Here is a 10,616-nt window from a genome sequence, read left to right as displayed (position 1 = left end):
ATATTCAAAGAATCCAAGTCATTTAGGAAATAATCATTAGTGAATAAATTTTGAAAAATAAGTAGGTAGGGGAAAGTGGTCTCCCTTCGAACGTTCATGCCTTCGAATAATGTGAATTTCTTGTGTTCTTCGTAAGAGATTTACACTAAATTATCACAGAATTATTAACAATTGATAGTAAGCCAATTAATATTTAATAGAAATGTGTAAGTCTCTGAGGAAAATTAAAGGAAAATTCACATTATTCGAAGGCATGAACGTTCGAAAGGAGAGTACTTTCCCCTAATAATTGATATATTCTTCAAGGAAAATATTTCAAAAATAGGGCTAAAAATTTTGATATTTTTTAGTTTCTAAATTAATTGTTCGAATTCTAAGAAACATACAACATCGAAGAAGGTCTATGGAAGCTATCTATGGAAAAAATTTTAAGCCGCTATCTTATTTATCTTGGAAGATATTCAATTTTAAAATTTTCGATTTGTGACTTTTTGCCCCAGTCTCCCCTACTATTTATAAATGCATTTCTTTTGGATAGTTCAGCCTTTCTATAACTTTCTATAACTTATTCGACAGAAATCTTCTAGCGATATGAAATTTTTCTGGATGCACAATGCCATTTCGCGCATTTTTGGTCCCGAAAATGTGCATAATCGCGGCACCCCCTGTAATTGATCTTAAAAATAATAAAATCAAGGGTCACAATGCGCAAAGATTTTAATCACTGAAGACCTTTGCAAAAAATTGATAGTTCATATTCCTCCTAAAGTTTGAAAAACCAGACGGACGGTACAGTTTTTTATACACATATTAATATTGGATATCTTCTTGTAACAATTAGATGAGATTGATTACGTTCTTAACTTCTGTGCTCCAAGATTTTTATTTAAATTTTGCAATAATTTTCTAATGATCCGTGAACCAGTTTATATTGGTATGGGACAGCGGGATAGAATTAGAAAGCAAGTGAAATTTTTAAATGTAGCTTACCCAATATTCTTTGTAAGGAAACTATAACATCACATTGTCTAATTCTACCCCTGACTAATTCTGCTCAGGTATTCCCTAGTAAACTTTTAGTCACTCAAAAACCATGCAAAATTATAACTTACGGAGTTCGAGAATTTTGCAAAACTAGAATGCTTTGTCTTATCTCTTTTTTTTTTAAATAAATTTTGCAGTTCTCTTCGAGGAAAACGTACACTTTAATAAAAATATAGTTCTCAAATTATGGAGATTTCTAGAAGACTACAAGTCACTCTCTAACCGTTTAGCCTATACATTCTTCTAAAATCCAGACAGATAAAGAGAGTGAGCTTTTTTCGGAAATCGGTACCGGAAACATTCTAATCTCGTACTAGGGTAAACTGGGGCACCACCCAACACGGGGTACCACCAAACACTAATTTTTATTTCTTAACTACTTGGAGTATCTCGACCATTCCTTCAGTGGACAAGCGTCCCTATAGTGCCTATAAATTCCTATAGGTCTTATCCTCTGAAGTCGAATGTCCGATTAAAAAATCGCAGTGTTTGGTGGTACCCCGTGTTTGGTGGTGCCCTAGTTTCCCCTATATATCTCTCTCTTTGTCTATCTCTGTGGAATTCGAGCAATAAACAGATAGCAACGTAAGAATTATTATATGAAAATCCATTGGGAATGAAAACAGAGTTTCTATCAACAACTTCCTTCATGCAAAATAACTGAAAGACATGGGATCAAATTTACGAAATCTAGTACATTATTAATCAACTGTTTACCACTTGACTACAACTTTTTTATATATTTTTTTTATAAATCTTACAAAATTTCTCCAAATATTAAGTATATTCTTTATAATATCATATTTTTGTAAGAATTTAAAAAAGTGATTTATTTATTTTAAGCACACTTTATTATTTATAGATATCCACAAATATTCATTTTATTAAAGTCCATGAAATTACAATCTATTTATATCTATAATTTAATATTTATGAAAACGACGTCTCAGAAATTCACAGTTAATTAATTATCTTCTTTTTATTCGTCTATTGCATGCGTAATGAATGCCGAAATATTTTTTCGCAATCCCTTTTGAGGTTCTCAAATATTCTATGAAAGTGATGAAAGGATCCAGAGTAATAATAATAATGACCTACCTAAAGACCTAAAGAGTCATTTGATAATTATTTATACATATGTATTCTATTAAAATAATAGTAGCAAGACAATTATTATGCAAATGCTGTATTGTATACTCAAAAGGATGAATAAAATTGCAAACTTCATGGACATGGCATACAGAATTTTAATAATATTATATTTTATGTTTTCTCAAACTTTATTGTTATGCAATACACAAATTCATTTGAGAAATCTCTAACGCAATTATGTTTATTTTCTGAAGAGTTATTTCTAACTGTAATATTTGAGAGAATAAAAAAAATCAAAGAACGGAAATTTTTATATATAAAATTCCAAATAAGCTTAAGCTAAGGCTTTTTACTGATCAAATTCGAAGAGAGGTCAAACAGTAACAGATATTGACTTCTAGTTTTCGGTGACCCTCCACAATAAAACATTAAATTAGGGAGTTTTTTTTTCTTTTTCTCCGTACCCTATGATTCCCTTTTAAAATTGTGTTTCTCTTTAATTTCGTAAATGTCACCAGACAGAGCGTTTGGATGTGACTTTCAGAATATTATTTTAAAAATGTCTTCGCAAAAACAAAAGAAAAGCAGATAATACAGTTACTGATGCAACCGAGACGAATGCCAACGATTTCAATTCAATCCTACTACCAAGTTTTTAATATTATTATATGTTTATATCCCTTGGAATAATTTCACAGACAGTATACAAGGAAAGGCCTAGTTCCAGTGTGTGCCAGCATTATTATTAGATTAAAGTTGTTTCAAGTTGGAAGAGCTTAACACTAAACCTACCAAGACCCGGTCAAATTGACCGGTTTTAAAAACTTTTTAAAATTAACACATATTTAAATGGTTCAATGTCGCTTTCAAACTTTATGAATTTCTTATAATATGCATGTAATATATTTTTCAGTGTTTAAATTTTAATTTTTTCTCTTTTCCTGAAAAATTTGTTGAGTATCTTACTCTACTGCAGTCTGTCATTTGACCAAGCGCGCTAGGAAAAACGACCTAAAACGGTCGGTAGTAAGCGCCTGGCAAGTTGGCCTTTTTAATATGGAGCTGTTTGAAGCCAATTCCTAAATTAATCTCGGACTCGGCTCACAGTGCTCAGAGGAAAAAATGTATTTAAAGAAAAATTTAGTATATTTATCCCTCTATACGGAAAGGTATGTTATAATACGGAAAAACTTCTCATTTTTTAAATATTTAGCATAACGGTAGCGAGTGCAAAAAAATTCCCATATAAATTTAAATCGAAGTATGAGAAAGTGACTTCAAATTTCAGGCAACTTGCCAGGGGGTTGGTCGGTAGGTTTAGTGTTAGGGGAAAGTGGTCTGCCTTTGAATGCGGCAGCCTTTGAACACTTATTTATTTTTCCAATTTCCCAAAGCAAAAATTCTATTTTGTTAATCGAAGTTAATAGAAAATAGCCAGTTGTATTGACTATAGTTTAGAGAACATGGTTTATGCTTTGGAAAATAAGAGAAAAATTGGGATATTCAAAGGCTGCCGCATTCAAAGGCAGGCCACTTTCCCCTAACAACCAAATCATTCAAAGCTTTACATTTCCTTACCAAGTTTTAATTTTGGGATGATATTGTTTAAACCATTTAAGGACTATTGGGGCACAGGTGTCCCCTCGTCCTCAAGATAATCATGGAACGCTCTATCTCTTTGCTATTTTTTCCGAACATCAACATAAAAATTAGTTTTCGGTTTTAGTTGGGGAAGGTTTTCAGAGATCGCATACACTCTGGCTTTGAACACTTTATATTTTTCCATATTCCTTTAACGAATCTGATCATCTGTGACAATATATTTTAATAGTTCGTCTTAAATCACTCATTTCCTAAAAAAATAGGTCAGGTTCATTAAAAGGAATAGGGGGAAGTGGGGCATCTTGGAATTAGGGCAGCTCTGAAATTGAGGTTTTCTCGTATTCTTAAATGAATAGAGCCCTACAATATAATTTATAATTGGTTTGTGGAACTAAATTATATCATGATAAGGTTTAGTTTAATTTAAAAACAGGAGAAAAATGCCCAATTTTAAAGCTGTCCCAATTCAAAGGTATCCTACTTCCGTTTACGGGAAAAATATGAAATATTCGAAACCAGAGGTGTGTGGGAAGCTTGAAGTTCTTCCTATAGATTGAATGTTTTTCTTCTTTAATTTTTCACCATATTATTCTCAAGAGATTTTCACAAAACTTTTTAAAATTAACAGCTTTCACAAAATGACTAATAAATGCATGCATTTAAGATGGGATTACCATGAGATTAATGTTAACATTCGAAAGTTTTCAAAACTTTGAATGCTGCAAAAGGATAAAATAAATGTACGACTTCACCTCAATTCTTAGAAATTCCCAACGATGCAATATATATAAGCATAAGAAAAACGGATGAAGTGAGACAAAATTTTAAAGCACTTTTATTACTAATTGGATCATTGTCTATAAAATAACATAGAAACTACAAATGTGCTGATGAGTAATTTGTGCAAATTGCATTGAATAAATTTGAGAAAGATACAATTAAATTCGTTGAAGTAAAAGGCAATAGAAGAAACTCTTTGGAATGCAATTAAAAAAATATTTTTGTTTGAACGCTTTGGTAAAAGGCTTGAAGTTATTATACTGTAGATCTAGAACTAGATTCTGGATAGAATTATTTATTAAAAATCGTGAAACAGTCATTCTTGTGACCATTTCAAAGTTTAAAAAGACAATATAAATTGTGTACATAACAAAATTCTATTAAATTTTATACGAATATTTATTTAAGTTTATTTAAATTTGCTGAGTTGCAAACATGTTTGAACTATATCTCTAAAAATATATGAAGAAAAATATATTGAAATCATTGAAACAAACTCTAATTAAATCCTGTAGACAGGAGAAAAGGAGAAAAAGCGATAACTGTCGAAGAGGTGCAAAAATCCTTGGAAATGCACCAATTTTTCTGGTATCGAATACAACTGGATCTTTACAGTTGCTAAATTTCCTGATTTCATTGGTAATCCTCAAAGAAAATCAATTTTTATCGCCAGCCTCTAGGGATGTTGGAGTGTGGAAAATTGTTAATCCTGATGGAGAAAAAGAAAAAAAAATGATGTTCATGCAGACCGAATAGCCAGCCACCCACTCCTCTTCAATCCATGCACAGAATCAATTTTTTATTTTAGAGGAATTTTAGTGCAAGTCGTGCTCTGGTAATGGAGTAAAGTGTTCTATTTCGGGATCTCGGCTTTCCCAGGTCTTTGTGTATATGTGTTATGAAAAATTGCCCCCCATCATTCAGCGGAAAAGCTCTGCAGCGCACTCCTGCCATCTCCTGCTTTATTTCACCCCCGCGGCAGCCACAGAGAATCATCCTCATCCTGCACACCCCGTCCTCGACTTCTGCGCCTCAGTAGTTCATCATCTTGAGGGCGAGTGTGGAATGTATTACAAAACTTCCCCGGCACGTTGTTTATGTTGCTGTTTCCGGCACGGGAGCAGATGTGTCCAATTTGCAACAGAACACCACCGCTCTCCACCAGACAAATTTATGGCTCCTTCAACCGGGGGACCCACTCTGATAAGGATAATTTTGCAGGCGTAATTGACTTTTTGTGCACTCATACATCCTTAGAACTGTTCGCGAGCCGAAAAATAAATGTTTAGCAAAAGCGGAAGAAAACAAGATGAGGGTAAGTGTTTATTTAATAAAGAAAGCAACGCAAAAAAATTGGAAATAAATTAGATTCTCGGAAATTGTGGTATTTTTTTTTCAGGGGAAAGTGTTGACAGTAACTGTAATTGTGCTTAATTAAAATTTGTTTGGTTCCATGTGTTGAGCATAACCAATTTAAAAAAGAACAGCATAATGGCAAATTGAAAAGAACAAGGTAACACCAATTGAAAAACAACTAATAAAAGAATTTTGCGCAAAGTTCTTATACACATTTCTTTATAAACTTTCTGTCAGCTTTTCAGCATTTACGGTATTTTTTTTTTAATTTTGAGAAACTTTAAAACTTTATGTTTTATGGAGATTTCCTTAAGTATGTGGAACTCAAAGATCAATATAAATACACCCAGAGATTTCCACGCGGTTGAAGTTAAGCCAAACAAGGGGTAGCATTAGCAAGTGTCTTTTGTAAAATGTTTGCAGTTTGAACTTCTGATCTAGACTGCAGAGTAGGGGAGACTGGGGCAAAATTTGTCAAAACGAAAATTTCAATATTCACTATTTTCTAAAATAAAAGAGACTGAGGCTTGAAATTTTTTATTATAGATAGCTTTCATGAACTTTCTTAAACTTACAAAGTTTCAATTTCAAGGGATTCGAGGAAGGATTATGTAAAATAAAAAATAATGAAATTTTAAGCCCAATTTTTGGAATATTTGGCTTACAGTAAATATCAATACTGATTAGTCCAATTTAAGCACATTTCTCGTTAAGATAGAGAAAAATTATCTTCAAAAAAGTTGTAGAGGAATAAATTTCCTAAAAAATATGTCTATTTGATATTTAAAAAAAAATAATAATGTAAAATGTCACAAATTATCCTAAGACGGACAAAATTTACCCAAGCAATTTTGAGAATCTTCACAAAATCGACTTTTAGAAAATGATTCGAAAATAACATTTCTTTCGAGATAGAGTAGCGTGTGGTATTTCTGGACAAGGTGCTTTTCGAGACATAATATGGGTATTTCTGGACTCATCAAAAATCCTCTAAATATTTGTTTTCTTATTATTTTTAAGTTCTATATGAAATTTTAAGCTCTTTACGTATCAGACGAACATAAAACTTCTCAAATTTTATTTAAATTAAAGTGTGAAATACGGGTGAATTGTGAGTATCACATTCCACTTTTTACAAAACCTTCAGTGTGGTCAATTTTGCAGATGTCACCACAAACAGTGCTTAGTTTTTTTCGATTTAAGTCATTTTACAAGTGCAATTTAAACAAAATTTTTATGAAAGAGTAAAGTTTAGACCTTCTACTTGAAGAAGGTAAATAATCAAGCTCGGTGAAATTTATTTGCATAATAGCGACTTTTGTCTGTCCCGAAATACACAACTGTTCCGAAATATACCACTCTTACTTCTTTACATTTTTTGCCACTTTATATAAAAAATTATGCATTTTTCAACATTTTTCGGTAAGAATCTTATTCTGGATAGCATAAGGAACATAAATATTTGCTTCAACAAAGAAAAAAATAATTTGAGAAATCATTAGGCTGATTGAAATTTGAAAGTGCTAAAAAGTGTCCCGAAATACCATACCGAAATAAATAGAGGAAAATAGTCTTCTACAATGTTGTAGAGCAGTAAATGGCAGTAAATCTCCTATAAGAATATGATCATTATAAAACGCTTAAGTTTTTTCAGAGCTCGTGAAAGAATTAAATATGCGTTTTGACAAGTTTTGCCCCAGTCTCCCCTAATGCATTATTTGTTAAAGATTTAAATAAAGTTATTTAGGGGAGCATTTTTTGAGCATTTTGGGAGATTTTTTGAAGCGCTGACAGTACATTTCATTTACAACATAATATTACATTTAACATTTAACTTTTTTTTTTAAATAATTAAAATTTTACATTTTTTTCAAAACTAAATAAAACCAGCTAAACTCAAAATTCTAATGTAATTTTTTCAGGGAATATGTATAGTCCTTCATAATACTTATGAACAGTTAAAAAATTAATATTTTTGGAACTCGTGTCTTTGATTTTTTTATTTTTAAATAATAATGTGTTTTATTGAGAAAAATAAAACTTGAAATAATACATATTTAACAGATGTACGTATGTTTGTTTGTTTTCATTTTGTTATTGAAACAAAAAAAGAAATTTTATTTTGAAAAATCTAAAACATTTTTTTTTTAAATTTCAGTTAAAAATCAGCGCATTAACACAAGTGTCAAATATTTCTTAAAGTTTTATTTTTGCCAATAAAAGACATTTTTATTTAAAAATCAAAATAAAAAACAAAAACACAAGTTTCAAAATTTTTGATTTTTTAACTGTCCATAAGTATTATGGAGTAATATATTCCTTGAAAAGTTGAACTTCCAATTTTAAATTTAACTGTTTTTTTTTTTTAATTTTGAAAATATTGTATAATTTTTTTTTCAGGCAGTCTAGTAGTCAATGATACTGATCAATAATTAGAAAAGAGAATGCTGTTTTTGAGAAAAATTATGTTTTTCAAAAAAAAGTTCAAAAGGCTATTAAGGAAAAAACTTGAGCATATAATACAAAACCGAATATATCGTCTTATAGACGATAAAATTACCTTACAAATTAATACATTAAGAAAAGAATTTCAACCCGTTTCCGAGATTGAGCACTTTGAAATTTTGTGGGTGTATTTTAACATAATGTAAAGTTCAAAGGCATCTAAAACCCCCCGTTTGAATTGACGCAAAAGGGTTTCAGTAAATCAGATTAATTTGCGAGACCTTTAATTTGCGCCCTCACTTGTCAAAATCGATAAAATAGAACAGGAGATATGACGGTTTGAATGTTGTGAACTTTGACCTCTAATATCTCCGGTTCTATTGTAACCATAGCGAACCCACGCCACTTTTTGTAAACTTCATAGCCTAGACTATTATACTCTAAAATTTGATCAAAATACGCCATGGAATTTTTGAGGAAAATTAGTTTGAATTTTGACGCTATCGCAGCGCCACTTGTGGTGACTTTTTGAACTTCCATATGGAAGTGCTCATCGAGGCGAAACCAAAAACCCAAAATTTAGGTCAAAATGTTAATTAGAACTGGAGATAGAGGCCGGTTAATTTTCGAACTTTGACCCCTTATAGCTCGGGTCAGGGGTTATGGATCCACTTAAGTATTTTTTTGTTTGATAGGTATAATTAGCGGCTACAACATACTAAAATTTCAGCCCGATGCACAAAGGAATTTTCCAGTTATTCAACTTAGAAAATTGATTTTTTTCTTTTTAATAATAGCGGCCCTAGCGGTAGTTTTATGAACTTGTGATGTTAGAAGGGAAAGTGGCATTTCACGAGAGCTTTGCAAACGCCCTCACTTTTTAAATTCTGATAATTAGAACCGGAGTTACGCCAATTTTAAGAAATTTTTTTTGGACCCTTATAGCTCGGGTCAGGGAGGTCAGGTGACCTTAAGTTTGGTATTGATCGAAAGCTTAAAGGGCCAGCTATAACATACTAAATTTGAGCCCAATCGATGCCATAGGAGCGGAGCTATGGAGAAAATTAAAAAGGGGGTATTCAAAATGGCGAAACATATTTTGGCAAAGTTTGGGCCCGATCGGAGGACATGAAATTTTGTTAGAATTAGTAAGTGAGATTGTAAAGAATCTTACCTAATATGTAATTTACAGTGCCCGCTTCCTAATCCGGACGAGTTCTCGACGGTTACATTTAAATTAATTTTGAGGTTATATATGCAAGTGTGTTCAGCAATGAAAATGAATTATCCTGTGATGTTTTTGTTTAATAAATGAAGTATAATAACGTAGAATTCTCTAATTATGTCTTTTTAATCTTCTTTAAAACTTTTGTATAATTCTACAAAAAGAAACTCGTATTATATTTTCGAGACGTTGAACAAATTCAAAAAAATCCATCCGGATTACGAAGCGGACATCTGTCATATTGTCTCCCAACTCTCCCAATCATCCGGATTACAAAGCGGGCACTGTATGTAATTTGTAACACATATTTGTGTACAATTGTACAACGAGACGTGAATTTCCAATATTCTTATTTCAATTTTCCTCAAATTTAGGCAAAACATAACAATGAAATCAATTAAAGCATCCTGTAACCGATCGGGCACAAAGTTTCACAGTAACAGAAAATTCCCTGGAATTTGTCTTCTATTTTTCCTCGAGAGTTTCCCTGGAAATAAACGCTAATATTCCGCCTGGAATTCTGCGGAGTTATCAGCTTTTTTTCGCGTGGATTTCCTAGAAAAAAAGTCCGACGAATTTTCTTGCAACATATCTGAGAGCATTCCCTGGAAATTGATTCAAAATTTGCTTTGAATATTCCGAGTATATTTTCTGATATCTTTCCGACCAAGACTCCATGGAAGTAAGCGCGAAAATTCTGCAATTATTTTTCGCCCTAACGGTATAATTCTTGCGAGCCAGACATACTCAAATGAACGATATGGTAGCAATATTTTCAACTCAAAAGTAGAACAATTGAGTGTTCGTCTGATAGATGAATGCTCTCCAAGTTCTAAGCTTCCAATTGGCACTGATCGTCCATTTGTGGATGTTTTCTTGTGTGGAAATTCTCTATGAAAATTCCACGCCATTTTTAATCAATTTTTGGAATTATTTTGAAGAAAAATATTTTTAAAGAAAACTGTGGAAAAGTCGTGGAATTCCGTAATATTAAACCACGGAAGAAGAACCAGCTTCATTTAGAAATTGGCGAAAAAGTCGTATAACAATCTAGCCCCACAGCTCAAAGCAG

This window comes from Phlebotomus papatasi, chromosome 2 (genome assembly GCF_024763615.1).
Source record: "Phlebotomus papatasi isolate M1 chromosome 2, Ppap_2.1, whole genome shotgun sequence".
Classification (NCBI taxonomy): Eukaryota; Metazoa; Arthropoda; class Insecta; order Diptera; family Psychodidae; genus Phlebotomus; species Phlebotomus papatasi.
The sequence above is the reverse complement of the archived record's forward strand: the minus strand, read 5'-3'. Positions refer to the sequence as shown.